The sequence below is a fragment of the Schistocerca gregaria genome, chromosome 1 (assembly GCF_023897955.1).
Source record: "Schistocerca gregaria isolate iqSchGreg1 chromosome 1, iqSchGreg1.2, whole genome shotgun sequence".
Taxonomy (NCBI): Eukaryota; Metazoa; Arthropoda; class Insecta; order Orthoptera; family Acrididae; genus Schistocerca; species Schistocerca gregaria.
In genome coordinates, this window is record NC_064920.1 from 635,598,193 (window position 1) to 635,623,041 (window position 24,849).

At 41.2% G+C, this 24,849-nt stretch overlaps 1 protein-coding gene across 2 annotated transcripts in view; it reads left to right on the top strand.

The window, feature by feature from the left end:
* The window catches only part of LOC126360253 (ARF GTPase-activating protein GIT1), a 238,080-nt gene that overhangs the window by 176,937 nt on the left and 36,294 nt on the right, over positions 1–24,849 (top strand). The window lies entirely within an intron of this gene.

The window sequence follows — 24,849 nt, forward strand, 5'->3', positions numbered from 1 at the left end:
CCCTACGTACTTGCCATTATCACTTGTTGTATACTGGTACAATACCAGTGCGACTCAACAGTGCTCTTGCCATTGAAAAGGCCCATAACTTACCAAAATACACTCCTGGAAATTGAAATAAGAACACCGTGAGATTCATTGTCCCAGGAAGGGGAAACTTTATTGACACATTCCTGGGGCCAGATACATCACATGACCACACTGACAGAACCACAGGCACATAGACACAGGCAACAGAGCATGCACAATGGCAGCACTAGTACAGTGTATATCCACCTTTCGCAGCAATGCAGGCTGCTATTCTCCCATGGAGACGATCGTAGAGATGCTGGATGTAGTCCTGTGGAACGGCTTGCCATGCCATTTCCACCTGGCGCCTTTGTTGGACCAGCGTTCGTGCTGGACATGCAGACCGCGTGAGACGACGCTTCATCCAGTCCCAAACATGCTCAATGGGGGACAGATCCGGAGATCTTGCTGGCCAGGGTAGTTGACTTACACCTTCTAGAGCACGTTGGGTGGCACGGGATACATGCGGACGTGCATTGTCCTGTTGGAACAGCAAGTTCCCTTGCCGGTCTAGGAATGGTAGAACGATGGGTTCGATGATGGTTTGGATGTACCGTGTACTATTCAGTGTCCCCTCGACGATCACCAGAGGTGTACGGCCAGTGTAGGAGATCGCTCCCCACACCATGATGCCGGGTGTTGGCCCTGTGTGCCTCGGTCATATGCAGTCCTGATTGTGGCGCTCACCTCTACGGCGCCAAACACGCATACGACCATCATTGGCACCAAGGCAGAAGCAACTCTCATAGCTGAAGACGACACGTCTCCATTCGTCCCTCCATTCACACCTGTCGCGGCACCACTGGAGGCGGGCTGCACAATGTTGGGGCGTGAGCGGAAGACGGCCTAACGGTGTGCGGGACCGTAGCCCAGCTTCATGGAGACGGTTGCGAATGGTCCTCGCCGATACCCCAGGAGCAACAGTGTCCCTAATTTGCTGGGAAGTGGCGGTGCGGTCCCCTACGGCACTGCGTAGGATCCTACGGTCTTGGCGTGCATCCGTGCGTCGCTGCCGTCTGGTCCCAGGTCGACGGGCATGTGCACCTTCCGCCGACCACTGGCGACGACATCGATGTACTGTGGAGACCTCACGCCCCACGTGTTGAGCAATTCGGCGATACGTCCACCCGGCCTCCCACATGCCCACTATACGCCCTCGCACAAAGTCCGTCAACTGCACATACGGTTCACGTCCACGCTGTCGCGGCATGCTACCAGTGTTAAAGACTGCGATGGAGCTCCGTATGCCACGGCAAACTGGCTGACACTGACGGCGGCGGGGCACAAATGCTGCGCAGCTAGCGCCATTCGACGGCCAACACCGCGGTTCCTGGTGTGTCCGCTGTGCCGTGCGTGTGATCATTGTTTGTACATCCCTCTCGCAGTGTCCGGAGCAAGTATGGTGGGTCTGACACACCGGTGTCAAGGTGTTCTTTTTTCCATTTCCAGGAGTGTATATATTTGAAGATGGTATCTCTTCTTTCGGACATGTCCAAAAGAACAGATATGATCAGTGACTATGTAGCTCGTTAGAATGAAATTAATAAGTCAACGGAGACAGTTGAAAATGTGTGCCCCAAATAGGAATCGAACCAGGGATCTCCTCCTTACATGGAGGCATGCCAGAGATCAGTCCCTGCAGTTGCATTGTCCTGTGTGTCCTCGGTGGCTCAGATGGATAGTGTGTCTGCCACATAAGCAGGAGATCCCGGTTTCAAGTCCCGGTTGTGGCACATGTTTTCAACTGTCCCTGTTGACTTGTATCAATGCCTGTAGGCAGCTAAAGATACTCATTTCATTGTAATGTACCAAATGTACTCACCAGCTAGCCTTGCTAACCAGTGGGAAACACACACAGTACTCTTATAGCAATCGCATAGCATCAGTTTGAAATCTGAATGAACATGAAACTTCAGATGTACTGAACATTACCAGAAATGTAGCTCAAATTATAAATTACAGTCTTCTAGACCCAGCTAGGATTGAACCCAGAACCTTAGGATTTGCAGTCTGAACATCCATGGAGCACACTCACAACAAAAGATATTTCTGAGGAAGTCTTAGGAGCAGTAAGCAAGTCACTGAGTGCAACGAATGTGAAAAAGCACATGTCATATTCAGTTGGCCATCCAGATCATGGCTGAATAGCAAAATTTATTGTGCACGGTCAACGTGTTCAATAACCTGTGAGGTTTCGTGTAATTTTTCCTGTACATACGTTGTGTGATCTGGCTCCCTCATATTCGGCAGCTTAAACAAATGTGCTGGCACCATGTTAACAATCTTCATTGCTTGAGTCACACCTGCTGGGATGCCGATCGCTCTACCATTCTACGACTGTATCAGGCGTTGATTCAGTCCCATCTCGATTACGGGAGCCTGGCTTATGGTTCGGCATCGCCTTGCACATTGCGGTTGTTTGACCCTATTCTTTACTGCGGGATCCGACTTGCGGCTGGAGCTTTCTGCACAAGCCCTGTAAAAAGCATACTTGTTGAGGCTGGTGTCCCTCCATTGCGGATCCGGCACCTATGTCTACTGGCCGTTTATGCTTCACATGTTTGTAGCTGGCCCGGGCATCCAAATTACCGTCTTCTGTTCCTTAACTTGGTTGTCCATCTTCCAACTCAGGGCGTATGATCGCGGTTCGCGTTCGGGCTCTTCTCTCTGGGCTTTTTCCCTGTCCCACGTCTTTTCCGGGTTCATATAAGTATACCCCTGTGGTGTGTGCCCCGCCCATGTTTTGGCTGAATTTGACACAGGGCCCGAAGGACTCTGTCCCTCCTGAGTGACGGTGCTTTATTTCCATCCTTGCCATGTTTTGCAGCTCTGACATGGCCCATACCGATGGTTCGATAGTTGTTGGTCAAGTTGGTTATGCTGTACTCCTGTGAATCATTCTGAACATCGCTCATTGCTGACCGGCTGCAGTGTTTTCACTGCAGAGCTTGTCGCCATCTCTCGTGCCCAAGAGTATATCCACTCCTGCTCAGGTGAGTCCTCTGTTATCTGTAGTGACTTTCTGAGTGGTTTACGAGCTATCGACCAGTGTTTCTCTCACTCTCGTCTGGTGATGGCTATCCAGGAGTCCCTCCACACTCTTTCCCGTTGCGGCCGCTCCGTGGTCTTTGTGTAGACTCCAGATCATGTCGGCATCCCGGGTAATAAACGTGTTGACACACTGGCCAAACAGGCTTTCGGTGCACCGGCCTTGGAGATTTGCCTTTCGGAGTGTGATCTCCCATCAGTTTTGCAGCAGAATGTCCTTGGCACCTGGGGTGATAAATGGCGCAGCCTGCCTTCACTCAACAAACTTCGGGTCGTCAAGGAGACTACAGGTTTGTGGCGCTCTTCCTTGTGAGCCTCCCACAAGGACTCAGTTGTTCTTTGCCAGCCGCGCATTGGCCACACCTGGCTGACACGCAGTCATCTCTTGCACTGTGAGGGCCCACCTATCTGTTGCTGTGGATCATTGTTGACAGTTGTCCACATCTTGTTGGCATGTCCGCTTTTAACTGTGCTCAGGCAGACGTTTGCACTGCCTGATATGCTCCCTGCACTTTTAGCAGATGGCGCTGCAATGGTAAACTTAGTTTTAAGTTGTCACACTCTGTGTGCTTTTAATACTTTTTGTCTGGTCTTTGTCTGTGTCTTCCTTGTTCTCTGTCATCCGTTGTCATCTCCTTTGCTAATTTCTTATTCCTTGTGGGTCCTTCTTGGTCGTGGAAAAAGGGACCATTGACCTTTGCAGTTTGATCCCTTCAACCCCCACAAACCAACCACCGCTATATGATCAAAAGTATCCAGACACCCCCCAAAAAATAAGTTTTTCATATTATGTGCATTGTGCTACCACCTACTGCCAGGTACACCATATCAGCGACCACAGTAGTCATTAGACATAGTGAGAGAGCAGAATGCGGCGCTCCATGGAACTCAAGTACTTTGAACATGGTCAGGTGATTGGGTGTCACTTGTCATATGTCTGTAAATGAGATTTCCACACTCCTAAATATCCCTAGGTCCACTGTTTCCAATTCGATAGTGAAGTGGAAATGTGAAGGGACATATAGAGCACAAAAGCGTACAGGTTGACTTCGACTGACAGGCACTGCCAAAGTTGAAGAGGGTCGTAATGTGTAATAGGCAGACATCTATCCAGACCATCACACAGGAATTCCAAACTACATCAGAATCCACTGCAAGTAGTATGACAGTTAAGTGGGAGGTGATAAAACTTGGATATCATGGTCATGCGGCTGCTCATAAGCCTCACGTCATGCCGGTAAATGCGAAACAACGCCTCGATTGGTGTAAGGAACGTAAATATTGGACAATTTAACTGTGGAAAAACTTTGTGCAGAGTGATGAATCAAGGTACACAATTTGGCGATCCGATGGCAAGGCGTGGGTATGGCAAATGACCGGTGAACGTCATCTTCCAGCATGTGTAGTATCAACAGTAAAACTCGGAGGCGTTGGTGTTATGGTGTGGCTGTGTTTTTCATGGAGGGGGCTTGCGCCCCTTGTTGTTTGGCGGGGCACTATCACAGCACAGCACAGGCCTACATTGATGTTTTAAGCACCTTCTTGCTTCCCATTGTTGAAGAGCAATTCGGGGATGGCGATTGCGTCTTTCAATTCAGTTGAGCGCCTGTTCATAATTCACGGCCTGTGGCGGAGTGGTTACATGACAATAACATCCCTGTAATGGTCTGGTATGCACAGAATACTGACCTGGATCCTATAGAACACTTTTGGGATATTTTGGAACACAGACTTGTGCCAGGCGTCACTGATCAACATCGATAGCTCTCCTCAGTGCAGCACTCCATGAAGAATGGGCTGCCATTCCCCAAGAAACCTTCCAGCACCTGATTGAATGTATGCCTGCGAGAGTGGAAGCTGTCATCATGGCTAAGAGTGGGCTAACACCATACCGAATTCCAGCATTACTTATGGAATGCAACGTGAACTTGTAAGTCATTTTCAGCAATGTGTCCGGATACTTTTTTATCACATAGTGTATTTATGGATAGATGTGCATGTACCTGTGCCTAATCTGATGGGCAAAACGATGTAAGAGACAATGTCTGTTTCTCCATGGGGTCCGGTTTATTATTTTTAGCTAATACTGGGCATTTGATGTCGTACATCTGTTCATTATGAGCTTAAATACCAGAGTAACTCTAAGATAAAGTATTCAGCAGAAAGAAGCCATGGAATAATTAAAGGGAGACAGATTTTCAAACATGCGTGTGTAGCATCTTTGACATACAGCATTCACACAATAATTACACAGGGTTGTAGCTCTCTCTCTCTCTCTCTCTCTGTGTGTGTGTGTGTGTGTGTGTGTGTGTGTGTGGGTGTGTGTTTTAAGTTTGGAAAATATTACATGCAGGGTTTATTATTATTATTATTATTATTATTATTATTATTGTCATCATCATCATTACTTTGTTCCGTTCTTCACCATTTGGTCAAGTCATTGGAAAAATGCCAAGGGGAGCCTTAAAAAATTCAGCCTTGATATATTAAGAACAGTAACACTTTAAGGGTTGAATATTTTGAACCACAAGGTTTTGTACATGTGGGTTAAAATATTTTGTATTGTTTAACTTGTGGAGAGATTATAATTTCATATAAATAATGTACATTTTAATTACTAATGATTGACATGTGTAGATACTGTTCTTCAGTTGAGATGAATGAAGAAAGAGAATTTAATTTTTACAATTGTTTGCAAAAGACAATACTTTTCAAAGTGTCGTTAAGTTTTTATACTATTGCTGATCTCATCAGTATCACAATTTCATGATTGGTGTAAAGTCAGTGTATTGTCGATAGAACATTCTCTTGTAAAACAGCAAGAGGTGTGACGTCATGTTTGCAACAATGATCCTCAGGATGGTTACAGGAAATCAGCTCTTGGAATGTGCGCAGCCGATAACAAGATTACATGAAACATTCGAACAGCAAGTATCAGAAATGAAACAAGGAAAAAACTTCCCGTGGCTACCCCCGTCAGAGGTTAGAGTCCTCTCTCGGACATGGATGTGTGTGTTGCCCTTAGTGTAAGTTACATCAAAAAGTGTGTAAGCTGACGGACTGATGACCTCAGCAGTTTGGTCCCATAGCCCTTATCAAAATTTAAAAAACTTTCTGACAGGTAAAATGGGTTTTAATACGCTTGCATAAGAGCAGGCCATGCCTTTCCACAAATTCTTTATTCCAGCATCAACAGTATTACGAAAATGGTAGCTTGCTGCTTCCCATATAGAGGAGACATTGAGTTGTAGAAAGGGCACAACAAAATGACTGCTGACCTTCACGCTTTCAATTAAAAGAACTTCTTTCAAAATAGAAAACACACACACACACACACACACACACACACACACACACACACACACACGACCCCACTGTCTCTGGCCTCTTTGCCAGTTCAGCCACAGCAGCCAGACAGTGGATTATTGTTATGCCATCTTGGACTTGTCAGTGTTTTATTGTCACTTCAACTAAAATTGGGAGTGATTGGGGAAATAGCAGTTTGAAGCAGGGAACTAGCAGTGTGCAGCACAAACATTGTGATACTATCACTGACCTAATTTGTGCATTCTTCATTAGCGATCAACTGACCGCTAAAAAACAAGTCTTAGGTTCTAGTATCCGGGAAACTGTTCTGACATCTACAAGCACAGTGTTTCAGCATCTTCGCAGGCATTAATTACTGTGTTTCACAAAATATTTTCAAATGAAGGTAACATGCTCACACAGTTATTGCACCAACAGTATTGACTTGCAAGTTGCGATTATCGACTGGCGGCTTAATTGAGCTAAGTGACCTACATGTTCATAGAGCATGTGCTTGGGAAATTATAGCATATTCTTCATGACACATTGGTAATTCGGTTTCATGATTAAACATTACACATCACACTTGAGATTCATGTGTTCGCGCCATCATGTCACCAGCATAATGTTAGTGAACATTGACATTCTAAGTAAAAGTAGTTCTTCTTCCGTTAACTGGCCCATTCAGCTAACAGTTTAATCACTACTGATTCACTCCATTACTGCAAGGATGTGAATATGAATATGGCTAATTTGAGTGCAAACGTCAGTATGATTTCGATCTTGCCCCTACTGTACAACAATTCAGACTGCCACCAGAATTACTTGTGATTTCAGTTTGAACATATGAAACATCAGTACAAATCAAACGATGGGAAATCCAGAATGGAATGTAATAATACCAGAGAAGGAAAGCAGCTATTCATCATATAGCTGAGATGCTGAGTTGCGATAGGCACAATAAAAAGATTCATACAATCATAGCTTTCGGCCATTAAGGCCTCTGTCAGCAGTACACACACACACACACACACACACACACACACACCTCTGCAGTCTCAGAGAGCTGAAACTACACTGTGCGTATCAGCATCAGTGCATGATGGGAGTGGCGACTTGGTGGGGATAAGGAGGAGGCTGGGGTGGGAGGGGGAGGGATTGTATGGTGGGGGTGATGGACAGTGAAAGTGTTGCAGTTTAGATGGAGAGAAATAAAAATAAAAATGAAATTAAACGACTGGGTGTGGTGGTGAAATGATGGCTGTGTAGTACTGGGATGGGAAACATCAGTGCTGAAGACAGCAAGTCTTAAATCTGTTTACTCATAAATGACCATCAAAAATGTATAGCCATATAGTAGAGATGCTGAGTGGCAGATAGGCACAACAAAAAGATTGTCAGAAAATGAGCTTTTGGCCAACAAGGTCTTTGTTGGAGACAGAACATATACACACACACGCTCAAGCAAACACAGTTCACACACACGATTGCAGCCTCTGGCTGAGCTACAGGAGTGTATGTGTGTATCTTGTCTATTTCCAACTAAGGCCTTGCTAGCCGAAAGCTTATTTTCTGACAGTCTTTTTACTGTGCCTATCTACAACTCGGCATCTCTGCTAAATGGTGAGTAGCAACTATCCTTTCCATAATATTGTTACATGTCATCCTGGATTTTCCATCAAAAGTGTCTGCCCCACAATACTGGGTTCTTGGACACACCCATACCTGATATTTATGAAAATGCACTTTTGTTTTTGCATTCATAGAATGCACGATGTATTGTTGCTTGTTTCAGTGAGGATCCATCAGTTCTTGTACAAAGTGCAGTAAATCTTCCAGTTAGGTTAAATCTAACTAACACGAAGAAAATTGCCAATCCAGTTTTGCAACTTTCATTTTTTACATCGGACGTTCTATGCTTTTCCTTTCTTTCTCTTGAATTGACATTTACTAAGCCACATATTTACACCACTTGACTTTATGTTGTCCTGTAAATTAAGATTTTTCTCCCACTAACTTCATAAACACATTGTTGTAAAGCCACACAGAAATGTTTTTAGTTATTAACTGCGAAGAGAGCTTTTCCTGAACCCATACATACAATTATTTTATACCAACATTAAAATAAACATACATGTTAAATCATACACATAGACCACTGGAGTATTATTCATTCAGTGCTTATTTACAGCTTTCGTCTCAGTGTGAAATAGTTTCTACTAATCAACACTACAATGTAACCCCCCTTCACATGACAACAGTATGTAGTGATATACTTAGAGTGATTGCACATGAATCTGTGTACAGTAGTAGTCATTTCTTATTCTTTTAACTTAAGAGTGATGACATTTGTAACAGAACTCCTTCACCTGCAGCAAATGTTTGTATTTTCGGTAACTACTTATGCAGATATCTTCTTCTTTGACTAGATGTATCTGTCACAGTAAAATTATTGCTTGTCACACTTTCTCTTGCCAAAGAAAATCCATTCTTGGGAATCTGAGGGATTGTATCTGCCATTCATTCTTCTGTCTTTTTTTAATTAACTCATTTGGTGTGGAAGTTGTTAACATGTGTTGAAGGTGACTTATTATCTCTTCAAAGGGCTTCACATAATTGCTCCACATTATCTGCAGTATGCCCTTATGAATCTATTTAATTCTCTGAACACCCATTCAGCATGATTCACTTCAGGGTGTTGGATCAATGTTGTTGTTGTTGTTGTTGTTGTTGTTGTGGTCTTCAGTCCTGAGACTGGTTTGATGCAGCTCTCCATGCTACTCTATCCTGTGCAAGCTTCATCATCTCCCAGTACCTACTGCAACCTACATCCTTCTGAATCTGCTTAGTGTAGTCATCTCTTGGTCTCCCTCTACGATTTTACCCTCCACACTGCCCTCCAATGCTAAATTGGTGATCCCTTGATGCCTCAACACATGTCCTAGTCAAGTTGTGCCACAGACTTCTCTTCTCCCCAGTTCTATTCAATACTTCCTCATTAGTTATGTTATCTACCCATCTAATCGTCAGCATTCTTCTGTAGCACCACATTTCAGAAGCTTCTATTCTCTTCTTGTCCAAACTATTTATCGTCCATGTTTCACTTCCATACATGGCTACACTCCATACAAATACTTTCAGAAATGGCTTCCTGACACTTAAATCTATACTCAATGTTAACAAATTTCTCTTCTTCAGAAACGCTTTCCTTCCCATTGCCAGTCTACATTTTATATCCTCTGTACTTCAACCATCATCAGTTATTTAGCTCCCCAAATAGCAAAACACCTTTACTACTTTAAGTGTCTCATTTCCTAGTCTAATTCCCTCAGCATCACTCAACTTAATTCGACTACATTCCATTATCCTCATTTTGCTTTAGTTGATGTTCATCTTATATCCTCCTTTCAAGACACTGTCCATTCCATTCAACTGTTCTTCCAAGTCCTTTGCTGTCTCTGACAGAATTACAATGTCATCAGCGAACCTCAAAGTTTTTATTTCTTCTCCCTGGATTTTAATACCTACTCCGAATTTTTCTTTTGTTTCCTTTACTGCTTGCTCAATATACAGATTGAATAACATTGGGGAGAGGCTACAACCCTGTCTCACTCCTTTCCCAACCACTGCTTCCCTTTCATGTCCCTCGGCTCTTATAACTGCCATCTGGTTTCTGTACAAATTGTAAATAGCCTTTCGCCCCCTGTATTTTACCCCTGCCACCTTTAGAATTGGAAAGAGAGTATTCCAGTCAACATTGTCAAACGCTTTCTCTAATTCTACAAATGCTAGAAACGTAGGTTTGCCTTTTCTTAATCTTTCTTCGAAGATAAGTCGTAAGGTCAGTATTGCCTCACATGTTCCAGTATTTCTACAGAATCCAAACTGATCTTCCCCAAGGTCGGCTTCTACTAGTTTTTCCATTCGTCTGTAAAGAATTCGTGATAGTATTTTGAAGCTGTGGCTTATTAAACTGATTGTTCGGTAATTTTCACATCTGTCAACACCTGCTTTCTTTGGGATTGGAATTATTATATTCTTCTTGAAGTCTGAGGGTGTTTCAACTGTTTCATACATCTTGCTCACCAGATGGTAGAGTTTTGTCGGGACTGGCTCTCCCAAGGCCGTCAGTAATTCCAATGGAATGTTGTCTACTCTGGGGACCTTGTTTCGACTCGGGTCTTTCAGTGCTCTGTCAAACTCTTCACGCAGTATCGTATCTCCCATTTCATCTTCATCTACATCCTCTTCCATTTCCATAATATTGTCCTCAAGTACATCGCCTTTCTGTAGACCCTCTGTATACTCCTTCCACCCTTCTGGGTTTCCATCTGAGCTCTTGATGTTTGTACAAGTGGCTCTCTTTTCTCCAAAGGTCTCTTTAATTTTCCTGTAGGCAGTATCTATCTTACCACTAGTGAGATAAGCCTCTACATCCTTACATTTGTCCTCTAGCCATGCCTGCTTAGCCATTTTGCACTTCCTGTCGATCTCATTTTTGAGACGTTTGTATTCCTTTTTGCCTGCTTCATTTACTGCATTTTTATATTGTCTCCTTTCATCAATTAAATTCAATATTTCTTCTGTTACTCAAGGATTTCTTCTAGCCCTCGTCTTTTTACCTACTTGATCCTCTGCTGCCTTCACTACTTCATCCTGCAAAGCTACCCATACTTCTTCTACTGGATTTCTTTCCCCCATCCCTGTCAATTGTTCCCTTATGCTCTCCCTGAAACACTGTATAACCTCTGGTTCTTTTAGTTTATCCTGGTCCCATCTCCTTAAATTCCCTCCTTTTTGCAGTTTCTTCAGTTTTAATCTACAGGTCATAACCAATAGATTGTGGTCAGAATCCACATCTGCCCCTGGAAATGTCTTACAACTTAAAACCTGGTTCCTAAATCTCTGTCTTGCCATTATATAATCTATCTGATACCTTTTAGTATCTCCAGGGATCTTCCATGTATACAACCTTCTTTCATGATTCTCAAAACCCAGTGTTAGCTATGATTAAGTTGTGCTCTGTGCAAAATGCTACCAGGCAGCTTCCTCTTCCATTTCTTAGCCCCAATCCATATTCACCTACTACGTTTCCTTCTCTCCCTTTTCCTACACTCGAATTCCAGTCACCCATGACTATTAAATTTTCGTCTCCCTTCACTATCTGAATAATTTCTTTTATTTCATCATATATTTCTTCAATTTCTTAGTTATCTGCAGAGCTAGTTGGCATATAAACTTGTACTACTGTAGTAGGTGTGGGCTTTGTATCTATCTTGGCCACAATAATGCGTTCACTATGCTGTTTGTAGTAGCTTACCCGCATTCCTATTTTCCTATTCATTATTAAACCTACTCCTGCATTACCCCTATTTGATTTTGTGTTTATAACCCTGTAGTCGCCTGACCATAAGTCTTGTTCCTCCTGCCACCGAACTTCACTAATTCCCACTATATCTAACTTTAACCTATCCATTTCCCTTTTTAAATTTTCTAACCCACCTGCCCGAATATGACATTCCACGCTCCGATCCGTAGAACGCCAGTTTTCTTTCTCCTGATAACGACATCCTCTTTAGTTGTCCCCACCCGGAGATCCGAATGGGGGACTATTTTACCTCCAGAATATTTTTCCCAAGAGGACACCATCATCATTTAATCATACAGTAAAGCTGCATGCCCTTGGGAAAAATTACGGCTGTAGTTTCCCCTTGCTTTCAGCTGTTCGCAGTACCAGCACAGCAAGGCTATTTTGGTTATTGTTACAAGGCCAGATCAGTCAATCATCCAAACTGTTGCCCCTGCAACTACTGAAAATGGTGCTGCCCCTCTTCAGGAACCACACGTTTGTCTGGCCTCTCAACAGATACCCCTCCGTTGTGGTTGTACCTACGGTACGGCTATCTGTATCGCTGAGGCACGCAAGTCTCCCCACCAACGGCAAGGTCCATGGTTCATGGGGGGGAGGGGGGGGGGGGAGAGAGATCAATGTGAGTATCTGTATAATCTGTTGATGATCTAAGAAATTTCTCCCATGCAAGTAGGCGAAATTAGTAGCATTGTCGGACAGGAAAGCAAGTGGTTTTCCATTTCTTGAAATACGTATAATCCTCCACTAGCTTTCTGATTATAAACTAACTTGTAGTTTTACGTATTTCATGAATAGATCGTAAAAGTCTTAAAGGTACTTGGCACCTCAATGTTACTGTGCAACCCACTTTTACAGCAAGTGTTTGATGATTTTGCCTTGTGGCAGACAGTGCAATTTCTCAGTAACTTTTGGACTTCATATACATATTTCATAAATGGCAATAAGGCTTGATTTTCTTGGCACATTTTATGACAACAAAATGTCCTCATGCATAGTGAGTTTACCATATGAGCATGTCTGCAGGAATGCAAATGAACCACAGGTCAGAGTTTTGTGTATATTGATAGGACATCATTAACTATTTTGTAGTTCTCTATGAGCATCTCATTTTGATTTTGTTGCAGTTGTTGCTTCACAGTGTTCCAAGGAGCATCTGTTTCTTGCAACTTTGATATATTTCTGCTCAAACCGAGGTAAAATTTTCTATGGACTTCGTTCTTCATCGATAATTCTCAGAAATTTGAAGGTTGCTCCTCATTCAGTCCTGGAATTTCATGCTGGCCTTCAGGAAGTCATGACAAAGTATCTGCCACTATATTATCCTTCCCTTTGAGATGAATAATCTTAAAGTCAATACACCTGAAGTGTTAGAACCATCTAGCAAGGTGTGTGTGTGTGTGTGTGTGTGTGAATCTGTAAAAAACGTAATTCCTGGTGTTCACAATATGCTTTTGCATGGGTTCCACCAAGATGATAATGGAACATTCTGGATGTCCACATGACTGCAAGTGCTTCCAGTCAAGTATGTCCTTTCAGTCAGGGAGGATCGAGCCTTTGAAAGTGATTATACACAATGGAGTTTTTCCATCTACATTCCTCACTTGAAAGAGATGAGCCCCCTAACTTACTCATGAGACATCAGTAAACAACCAGAAACCGACTGACATGTCTTAGAGACAAATAGTGCATGTTTGATATTTTGAAATTCCATTTAGCAATTCTGTGACGATTGCCACCTCATATTTTGTCTTAATCAGTTTAAAAGTGTTTCTGGAACAAATCTCTGTTAAACAATGAAAGACCAATGAAGCCTTTTGATTACTTCCTTTCATGAGGAGCAGGGAAATTTGCAATTGAACTGAGCTTTGTGCTGTCGAACAGCACGCCATATAATGCCACACAGGTTGACAAATTTTTACATTTTATCTGGGGCTTGCATGGAAATATGAAGTGCTGACTAAATTGACTTCACTGTTAATGAATCTGAAACTTGTTTATCTACAGCCCGTGAGGTTTTTATACCACCACTTCCATTGTTACTGTTGTCATCATCGAAATCTGCATGCAACGAAATTTGAAAGCTGTTACAGTACAATGGAGGTGAAATGGAACAATAAAATTGTTCAAAAAGAATTGTGAAAGGTGTATGAATTAGAAGCAAATATTATGATGGACACCAGGTAAGAGGTATTACATCCCATGAATCAATGCTTGATATCCTTCCTTTTGTGTGTCACTTCTCCTTCACGTGTGATGCGCCAGAAGTAGTCAGGCATCATGTTTATACCCCGATCTTTATAACCATGTTCCAGAATTTTAGGTTCCTGATGGAACAGTTCACCATGTTCCTCTGACGTGTAAGTCAAATTTTCTTGAAAATTGTCTAAGTGTAACATTAGAAAATGTGATTTTAGAGAGACCTTGCATCCTAACTGTTTAAATGACTGTAGCATATTTTCCACTATTTCGTTGTAAATGGGCTGCTCATTCTGGTCAAGGAAATGAAGCACAACATGTTTTAATCTTCTCCAAGCTTATTCTATTTACATTCTCAAAGGGCTCATCAGATATCAACTTATGTATAATTGCTCCACCAAATATCCCGTCTTCCATCTTTGGAGCCAGATTTGGTAGTTAGTTACACAGATATTGGAAACAGTTTCTTATTTTGTCCAGTACTTTCACGTACTGCTTCATCTGTCCTAATTTGATGTGCAGGGAGGTAGTAAAATGTGATTTGTATTAACCAAATGTTTATTCACTTTGTTCTTTGATCCCACTATCAAGTTTTGCCTCTTAGGCCCTTCTCTCCTACTCCAGTGCTCATTATAGGCTCCAGTGTCCTATTCACACATATAACAAAGCATCTAGGTGTATCCTGCTTGTTGGCCAAGAGGAATGCCAATTACTTTAAAATCATGACACACAAGCCACTGGTGTTCTTCATATTTCACATTTTGAAGAAGTACTTTCGTGGTACTGTATCTCTCTTATAAGGTGTTATGAGTACACAGTTCGAATTTATCCTAGCTAAATTCCAGTATGTAACACTAATGCTTTCAAACTTTGATTTGAAGAATCTATAAATAATGTCCATTGCTTACTTTCATACTTCTGAGCTCCCACTTTCATTGCTTCTGAGCTCCCACTTTCATCGCTACTCTGGCAGTGTTTTTGCATAACATCATTAATCCATTTTCAGCAAAAAAATTATTTAGTCTTCATCACAGTTTCTGTGCTTTGAATGTGATGTACCATGTTGAAGTAAATTATTTTCACTGAGACATGATCCCAGAAGCTGCACTGTGTCTTTTGAGAGAACCATTTCTTACACCAGATTGTTAAGTTCTGTTTGAGTGAGAGGTTTTGTATTGCTATCAGTACCACATTCAGAATAGTCAGATTCAATACTTTCTTGACTTACCTGTGGTTCAGAGAATTCAAATGTATCCATTGACAGGAGATTGGCAGCCTAGGGACAGGTCTAATTGCTGAATCTAAGTTTGGATACAAGATTTTGTTCATGTTTTTTCTCTCGTATAGTGTTATTTTCATCATACAGAAGTAACGATCATTGACATGGTTCTTCTGTTCACACCATGCTGTGGGAATAGTGAAGTTCAAGCACTTGATTTTACCTTCTCTCCATGTCCTTAATTGCACCATGCATGCATGTCACACAATGTGTGGAGCAAATGATTTGTTCTGATCTCTGGGTTCATGCCAAAATAAGCAAAATATGATTTCTGCACAAACTTTGTTATATGTTGATGCCTTGTACTTATTACATAAGTTCCACAGAGATAAAAAAAATGGTATCTGAGCTATTCACACCCTGCCTCCCTGACCTTTTAACATGGCTTCAGTGAAATAACACCATTGACAGCAACACACATAAGCACCTTCTTCTGCTCACTCACTAATTTCTACGGTGATAACGGAATGTCATTAGCCCCCTCGACTTACTAACCTACAGACAGTGCAATGTGGACACAATTCTGTAGTTGTGGACAAAATCTTCCCAGGTGTTACTAAAAGGAGAGTGTGAGTATTAATTGAGGATAAGCTGGATGAAAATTATTGGAACTTCAGGCAGGACCAGAGTAAGCATTAGGGCTAATTGTTAAAGGCTCTGAGGCAGATAATTGTGTGAGAAGAATTTAAATTACATTGCATACCATAGTGTTCACAGCCAGTAGTAGGTTGTGAGGAGGGATAGCTGTGCAGAGAAAACTGAGGGTGATGGGAAAAAAAACAGATGTCTTTCTCATGTTCAGGGGTGGCAAGTTAGCAAAGAACACCACTTACTTTCCAAACCCCAGAATCTATGTCAACCTGTGTAATTGAATGACCAAGAAACCTAATTTGCTTTCTGTAGTTTCTCATTAACATCAACCTGCAAGAATTTGTTTAAAGTTATATAAAACTGATATGATCTATCATGTTTGTGATGCTATCAGGAAGTGATCAACAAACAGTGTCACCTGGTCTAGCATCTTAGGTGCTAGCTCAGAGCCAAGTGCTGCAACAAATACACAAGAACTCATATTAAGACCAAAAGCCAAAACTTTAAATTGGTAACTGCTAACTGTATTAATATAAGCTGTACACTTTAGGGGAATCATTTGCCAGGAAAATCTGCCAATGTGAATGTTGTAGATCAATACTTGTTTGGTGCTTAACTCCTTGAAACCAGTGGATTAATTCATCTATGTTCTGTGGTCGTGTTTGGACAAAAACTATAATCTGATTAATTGCTCTTGCATCTAATATCAACCTCATGTTTCCACTGTTTCACAACTGCAATAAGCAGACTACGTTGGGGGCTGCCTGTTGATTCTTTTATATTCCATTCAAGAATCTTCTGTATCTCTTTTCCTATAGCAGATCTTTTTGAGCATGGAATGATGAACTGTGGCAGAACATTTTGTATGGCATGACATACAGGCAGAACTGATAGCCTTGGATTTTTCCAGGCATTTCTTCAAACACATCTTAAAACTTGAGGTAAGTATTTAACAATTCAGACTGTTGCCTTCCATTTAAAGAGCTTAACTCTGTAACTTAATATATTGTGTGTTCCCTTGTGCAAGGGATAGCCACAGCTAAAGGTTGCTGCTAATTATTCTGTGGGTCATCACTTGTAATCCAATTTATCTTGGTTCCCTTGAAATATTTCCCATGGGCATCATTAGTTTTCAATAAACCCACTGAAGTCGAACACCACTACTGTAAAATAGCATTTTCAAGATGAAAAGCCAGTCATTACATCCTTTTCTGTAAGGAATTCATGCCAATAATTCTGTCAACCACAAACTTTTCAACAACTAGGAATGTCTGTCCTATTGCTACATTACCTAGCATTATCTAGGCAGGTCTTGATTTTCACATTTTTAGATGTGGTTGCTGCAACTCCCAGGATTCAATATTGTTAACTGGTGAAGTTGGTACTTGTACTTGTTCACAAATTCTTTTATACACTGCTGGAAGAAAAATGCAGCACCCTCAAGGACTGTGTTTAGTGGCACCATGGTATAACATGTGCATACTGAGGAGTTGTAGTGTTAGTGTGTATACATGTATGAGGAAAAAAGTTCCTGATCTTTTCCCAGTTGAAAATTCACTTTTTCTTGGTTGAAAGTACATTTTATCCACGTTAACTGGCAATATATTTTCCCTCGGAGCTGTAAAACTTACCAATTCTTTGAATAGTGAGTTTTTTATTCACTTGTGTAGAACGTCCAAGAATTTTGGAAAATAAAAGCCATCAAAAACAACATGTTTTGTAAAGATCTTTGATGCGTAGCAACATATACACTGTGTATTTACGTATTATGGGAAACAAAGCCCATCAAAAAACAACATGTTTTGTAAAGATCTTTGATGCGTAGCAACGTATATGCTGTATATTTACGTATTACGAAAGTATAAACACAAATGCCACCAAATATAGCATGGTAGCTTCTGAAGCACTGAAATCTAGATTGCAACACACTTTTGTTTGCCAATTGTAGTTCAGGTTAGGTGATCTTGCTGGCTAATGACAGCAGATATTCAGAGCGTAGGACATGTGATGTAGTCAGCTAATAGCAACATTATTGTTCAGTAGTGTGAACACACAAATAAGAAAAGTTAATGGCTTAAATTAATATGCATGCATATAGTTACAAAAAAAACTAAGCTTTCACAAGTAACATTGCTCATCAAAAAGGTTGTTGCCCTCTCCGCACCCCTGTGGATGTGATTAGACAGGCTCCTAAGAGCACAGCTTAAATTCCAGCAGCTGATTATTTCTGACTAGCATGACTATAAATTTCACTACTGTGCATCAAACATTTCGCAGGTTACATCGCAGAATACATGTTCCATCAAGCACCTATTTTTGCGAGGGAAAGCCAATTACATGTTAAATTGCTCAAGAACTCTCATCGCACTCCCCACCCCCACCCTAAGGTTAATTATATTTTTGCCATCACTATTGCATAAGAACTAAAAGAACTAAGACAAACTGACTTTTAAACTTGGTCCTTTTTTAAAAAGCACGTGCTACCCTCTGAGACACATCAAATGCAGATGTGCCAGTGAAATTTTAAGTAGTGACATAAATGGCTGGTGTTTTGGCCCTGAAATTTTTCTAAGTGCCTGGTCCTCAATGTTAAGTGTTCATTAAGAGTCTTGCACTCCTTGATTTAAGAAATTCATTGTACAATCTCACATGTAACATATTTCATCTTGCGTAAAAGGAAATTTACTTTCAAAGTAACCCTTCTCAAACCACCAGTCAATATTTTCTCACAATCTGTTGGTAATGTAAATAGTTGTGACGTCAGTCTCATCAAAATGAGGCCCATGAGAAAGATACATCAAAAGCAGTTTGTTGTTATGAAATATTGCATAGCCTTTGTGCTGTTGGAAGACACTTGTGTGTGCGCTGTGTTTTGTCATTGTAAACAGTGCATTTTCTTTGCAATTGAAGTTTTATTTTGGTGTTATTCTTTCGTTTATGTTTATTGCTACAGTATTATTCTGCATAGCAAGTTAAAATAAAATTCTTTGTTAGAGTATCAGTTTTTACTAGTCAAAACTACAAAAATTTAACTTAAAACTAAAACAATAAAAAAAATCCTGGAATTCCAAAACAGTCCCGCTTTTTTCCCAGATAAAAAACTTCCGGGGTTTTTCCCGGTTGTCCCGGGGCGTATACACGCTGTGTTAGTGATTCATTTGTCACAATCATTGGAAATCGGATCGTGCTCAGGAGCCTTCTCTGTGTGCCCGTTGTTTGTTCTTAGCAGACAGTAACTGTGCTGAGTTTACAGGTGAACAGTGATTGCAACACTCATTCTAGGGTGCAACCATACCTCATGGATGAGTACATATTCCTGTTGAACAACTGCAGCCATTTGCACAGTGGCGCATTTTGCCCTGCACATGTTGGGCACAATGTGTTGGCAGTGTCTTGCTGCTTTCAGCATTCATCTGTGGAACATTCCCACACTTGTAGACCAGGTTGCATGCGTGCACACACACACACACACTGAGATTGACACATTCTTTAAGCAGCAGTGGCTGACTGATTATCATCCAGGGAAGAAAGTCAAGCACATGTTGCACCCGCTATGGCACATAGGATCATTGGAAACAGTCTGCTTGTAGCAAGATTAAGATCGCTTATACCTCTGGTCAGACAGCTACCGACACCACGTCATTGCTGAGTGTGGCTGCTCTGGCGTCATGAAAGAAATGACTGGAAAGTAGAATAGTGCTTTGTCATCTTCAGTGATGAGAATAGGTTCTGTCTATATGCTACTAGTGGACGTACATGTGTACATTTTGAAATGTGAGGACACCACAGGACGGTTGCGTAATCCACAATCTTCTATTGTGTACACACAACTGATTTTGGAACAATTAAAGTTCCATCATCTGGTGGGAAAAAAAATCACTGATCAACTGAGGTCATCCTGACCTTGCTGTTGTTATGGAACCAAAGGTTCCATGTCAAAGGGATAAAAGGGAAACAAATTCCATAACAACCATACCCCGTGTTGCATGACCAGGAATGCTAATGGGAAAACTATGTGATACGAAGAACTCTTTGTAAATATGTACAGTGTAGACCTAGTGAGAGGCCCATCTTGGAGTGCATGTGCCCATGACACACAGTCCCACCCCAGACCTAATGGTGTGGGGAACCATCAGTTACAATTTGCGATTACATTTCATGTTTTTCCAGGGTAAACTAACGAGTGCCTGCAAAATTGTGCAGGTTGTTGTCTTTGTGCTACTGCCATTTCTTCAAGAGGAAGGTGATGTGCTTTTGCAGCAGGACAGTGTGCATAAACACCCAACTGCTGCTACGCAAAGTGCTGCGCATGGTGCACAACTACTGCCCTGGCCAGCAAGAGTCATATCTCTCGCCAATTGAGTACGTGTAGGACATGGTGAAGTAGAAACATGTTCGTCCTCAAGACCCTGCAAGAACCAATGCTGAATTGCAGCAAAGAGTGAAAGATGCGGGGGCAGTTTATTGCAGGATGCCATTTGGCACCTTTACGATCATTTGCATGTGAGAATACGTGGCTGCATTTCTGCCAGAGGGGGCACACTGTGTATGGAAGCAACTGTTTGGGCACCCTATACTATGATGTGTGTTTCATTTGGTTTGACTTTGTCATTCTATACTATCTGCCATTTGTTAATAAAGTACGCAGGTCCTCGTGGGTTTTGCTTTCCCTCCCCTCCACTCTATAAACCAGTGGGCACCACATTTGCAACAGAACCTTTGTCTAATATTATTGTAACATAAATTTACTATTCACACATTGATAGTGGACTAGGAAGCAATTGATTGTTCACTACTGTGGTTACTGATATCAGACTCGACCTCCTGCCTAAAGTCTGTGCCATCAATGCAACATAAAGGATTTACTTCTCCATCATGGCCTTTTCTCCATTCCATGACCAAATTCAAATATGTCTAGTTTTCCTACCTATAATTTGCTGTAATAATATTATCATCAACTTTAGTTATTACTGGTGATTGATTCCTCCAGACCTGATTATTTTGTCTCTGTTGCTGGCTTTTGCATCAATGCTTGCTGTTCTTTGGCACGTATTTATGGTTCTGCATATGATCTTGCCAATTTTGTTTATTAAAGTGGTTGCTATGGTTGGTGTTATAATCATTCTTGCATTGGTCACCCTGAGCATTCATTTGGTGCTTGAGGCAGCACCCATATAATCGCCTGACTTGTTTAGCTGTAACCATTGCTGGTGCTAGCAGCAATCAGCTGATTTGTTGCTTGACGTGTCCTAGCCTTTGCATCCTCATGCAGAGATGGGGAAAATGGACCAATTAAAATCAACACTAGTAGTTATAACAGGTGTTTTACTAATAACCAAGCAAATAACTGAAATATCAGTTAGCTATAGAAGCAGTGTCAAAAATTTTCATTCCTAAAACAGGTGTAATTTTTATTTACATTTGTTTGAAATAGTGCATTGTTATAGAAAGTGGGAAAAGCAATTGGCAGTTTTTTAGTAACAATGCTGACAGAAACAAGCAACACACACATGGCATTAAGATTGGTGTAGCATTGCTGACATAGTAATCTCCCTGTTGTCGTGTGTCTTTGCTTTAAGGTATGCATGTATATGCAATGTCCAAGACCTTTCCCCACCTGGTCTATTCATTAGTTTCTTGCTGTTATCACTGGACTTGAATTGTAATGCAGAATGGTATCAACCTTGGTCTGGAAATTGTACAACGTGATGTAGCACTGTAGTACAACATTTCATTTGTTTAAAAGATTACACATTTGTCTGCTATTTCTATGAAGTAATAAGAGAGGAAAAAAAATTTCATACCAGTAATAAATTAAAAACTGAACAGCAATTCATTCATAGTATAAAATAAAAATACAAAGTAGCTGATCTGCTGTCAGAGTCTACATAATATACCTTATTACTTGTAGCCCTTGAAAATGGACAAATTAACAAGAAAAGCAGTTCTTTATCCTCAGTTTTCACCCATTCGCACTGTCTAGTCATAATGCCTAAATAGTTTACCATTGAGTACCACATGATTTTTGAGCAGAGTTTCAAAAAATTAGTATGAGTAGGAGAATATTGGTGACGTTTTTTAGTATTCAACCACTTATCACTTTTCAAGGAAAGCAGCAAACTGTGGACAGTCGAAGTTTTCTTTTATTTGCCTGTTTAATATTTTGATTGTAAGTACCTTGAAACAAAGGGCCAACATTTTCCAATGTTCCTTCAATTTCTACATTTATTATAGGAAATAGGAATAAAAAACTGAAAACCAGTTATTTTGAGTGATATTAAGACTCTTGTAACTGAGGTGGAAAAAAACTGTTTTAACCGAAAACCAGTTCTTTCAGCCAAAATTGCTATCCCTTTCATCATTTATCATATCAATTGAGTAGAGGACCGACACAGCTCCCTCTAAGTTAGATTCTGAAATGTGTATTAACTTCTCTTATATTTCAATGGTCAACTTTGCCTTTAGGATTCACAGAAGTCATGATTTGACATCAGGTCATCCCAGTACTGTGTCTTGTTGATATAATTTTCAAAATAATGTTTTGTGTTTCCTTGACAAAAGTTGAAGGGTTCTAGATTGATCACTTCTTTCCAGAGCTATTTTCTTGTGTACTGTTGGACAAATACAGGGCCAGAAATTATCTTTCAAACTCATCATTTGTACCACAGTACTCACCAGCTCTATGGCCCTTAGTGCAAATCCCTGTGTGTATATTCACTCATCTCCCTTAAAACCCACATCCTTTCGTCTTTCCCTCTCCTTCCCTCTTTCCTGATGAAGCAACCGTTGGTTGCAAAAGCTTGAATTTTGTGTGTATGTTTGTGTATCTATCAACTTGCCAGCGCTTTCATTTGGTAAGTCACATCATCTTTGTTTTTAGATATATTTTTCCCACATGGAATGTTTCCTTCCATTATATTCCACAAGCTTGGTTACACACTGCAGAATGTGCAGTGAAATACAATGGGATGTATACTTATTTTATGTGGCAGTTCTTAATCAAATTCTCTTCTCTTATTGTTCGGCGCAGCCCTTCTGTGTATCACGTTGTTTGCGACAAATGAGCAGCCAACTCGTGCTACTCTCACTGGGTCCAATTTAAGAGTGGTTCAAATGTTTGCATCTTTTTAGGTTTGTGTGCTGACAAATGAGTGTTGTGCACCACCACTTTAACCTCAGCCATTTCCCTATTAAGCCAATATGCTTCCTAATGCAGGGTGTATACAACCCAGTACAACCGGGAGATCCGGGAAAAACCGGGGAATTTTTTCATCCAGGAGAAAACCAGGAAAAACCTGGGAATTCTTTTAGAATTCTGAGAATTTTTCATTGTTTTAGTTTTCAGTTAAATTTTTGTCATTTTGACTGGTAAGAATCGATACTCTATCAAAGGATATTACTGTATCCAGCTACTGCAGAATAATAATGTAACAATAAAACGTGAACGAGAAAAAAAGGAAAATAAAACGTAAATTGCAAGGGAAGTGTGCCATATACAACAACAAGATAATGTGCTCATACAAGCGTTGTATTAACAGCTTATGCAGTATTAGACAACAATATTTTGAGCTTTCATGTAGCAAAACATTCGCCGAACTTTGATGAGGTAATTGATCCTTCTACATCTACATCTACATCCGTACTCCGCAAGCCACCTGACGGTGTGTGGCGGAGGGTACCCTGAGTACCTCTATCGGTTCTCCCTTCTATTCCAGTCTCGTATTGTACGTGGAAAGAAGGATTGTCGGTATGCTTCTGTGTGGGCTCTAATCTCTCTGATTTTATCCTCATGGTCTCTTCGCGAGATATACGTAGGAGGGAGCAATATACTGCTTGACTCTTCGGTGAAGGTGTGTTCTCGAAACTTTAACAAAAGCCCGTACCGAGCTACTGAGCGTCTCTCCTGCAGAGTCTTCCACTGGAGTTTATCTATCATCTCCGTAACGCTTTCGCAATTACTAAATGATCCTGTAACGAAGCGCGCTGCTCTCCGTTGGATCTTCTCTATCTCTTCTATCAACCCTACCTGGTGCGGATCCCACACTGCTGAGCAGTATTCAAGCATTTGGCAAACAAGCGTACTGTAACCTACTTCCTTTGTTGTCGGATTGCATTTCCTTAGGATTCTTCCAATGAATCTCAGTCTGGCATCTGCTTTACCGACGATCAACTTTATATGATCATTCCATTTTAAATCACTCCTAATGCGTACTCCCAGATAATTTATGGAATTAACTGCTTCCAGTTCTGACCTGCTATTTTGTAACTAAATGATAAGGGACCTATCTTTCTATGTATTCGCATGACATTACACTTCGCTACATTGAGATTCAATTGCCATTCCGTGCACCATGCGTCAATTCGCTGCAGATCCTCCTGCATTTCAGTACAATTTTCCATTGTTGCAACCTCTCGATACACCACAGCATCATCTGCAAAAAGCCTCAGTGAACTTCCGATGTCATCCACCAGGTCATTTATGTATATTGTGAATAGCAACGGTCCTATGACACTCCCCTGCGGCACACCTGAAATCACTCTTACTTCGGAAGACTTCTCTCCATTGAGAATGACATGCTGCATTCTGTTATGTAGGAACTCCTCGATCCAATCACACAATTGATCTGATAGTCCGTATGCTCTTACTTTGTTCATTAAACGACTGTGGGGAACTGTGTCAAATGCCTTGCGGAAGTCAAGAAACACGGCATCTACCTGTGAACCCGTGTCTAAGGCCCTCTGAGTCTCGTGGACGAATAGCGCGAGCTGGGTTTCACACGATCGTCTTTTTTGAAACCCATGCTGATTCCTACAGAGTAGATTTCTAGTCTCCAGAAAAGACATTATACTCGAACATAATACGTGTTCCAAAATTCTACAACTGATCGACATTAGAGATATAGGTCTATAGTTCTGCACATCTGTTCGACGTCCCTTCTTGAGAACGGGGATGACCTGTGCCCTTTTCCAATCCTTTGGAACGCTTCGC